The sequence below is a fragment of the Sinocyclocheilus anshuiensis genome, unplaced genomic scaffold, assembly GCF_001515605.1.
Source record: "Sinocyclocheilus anshuiensis isolate Anshui unplaced genomic scaffold, SAMN03320099.WGS_v1.1 scaffold1838, whole genome shotgun sequence".
NCBI classification, from domain to species: domain Eukaryota; kingdom Metazoa; phylum Chordata; class Actinopteri; order Cypriniformes; family Cyprinidae; genus Sinocyclocheilus; species Sinocyclocheilus anshuiensis.
Genome location: NW_015546122.1, coordinates 238,974 through 239,769, shown reverse-complemented (window position 1 = coordinate 239,769; position 796 = coordinate 238,974). Strand labels below are relative to the sequence as shown.

At 42.7% G+C, this 796-nt stretch overlaps 1 protein-coding gene across 2 annotated transcripts in view; it reads left to right on the top strand.

Annotated features, from left to right (window-relative positions):
- The window catches only part of kif5aa (kinesin family member 5A, a), a 45,272-nt gene that overhangs the window by 23,741 nt on the left and 20,735 nt on the right, over positions 1–796 (top strand). The window lies entirely within an intron of this gene.

Below are 796 nucleotides of genomic sequence, written 5' to 3'. Positions count from 1 at the left end.
ACGCATCCTATGTACGCGCAATTGCATCGCTTAGACCGTAGATCCCACCTTCTCACAGACACTATGATTGGTCCATTATGTACAATGCCTGCATGTTATTGGTCAAACTACTTTTCGATCATTACCTTCAGCAAGCATGAAAACAGGAAAAAACAAAGCCAAAACAAATCCTGGCAAGGACGCGTCCGGGGAAAATGGCGCATATGGTCACCCTAGTCTATAACATACTTTCGTTAAAATTTCTCAATGGTAGTGTAAAAAACCCTTTTTACCTTGTCAAAATCAGCTCTGTTTACAGCAACCCATTCTGTTGCATGTCCCTTTAAATGCTAATGAGCTCTGCTGACCCCGCCCCTCTCTACCGTGGGGCGACGAGCAGACTGTAAACTTTAGCTGCATTTAGCCGCGAAACTTGCTAACTAGCACATTATTAAGAAAAGGCGATTTGCAAAGATTCATAAAAAAAACCTTATACTCGCTTCTTCTGGAGAAATCTCAGAACAGCCTGATAAATGGGTGCAGAGCCAGTGGTGGTTTTGTAGGCAAACATTAATGCCTTGAATTTAATGCGAGCAGCTACTGGTAGCCAGTGCAAATTGATGAACAGAGGTGTGACGTGCGTTCTTTTCGTCCCATTAAAGATTAACTTTGCAGCGGCATTTTGGATTAATTGTAGTGGTTTGATAGAACTGGCTGGAAGACCTGACAAGAGATCATTGTAATAGTCCAGCCTGGATAGAACAAGAGCTTGAACAAGGAGTTGTGTTGCATGTTCTGAAAGAAAGGGCCTGATCTT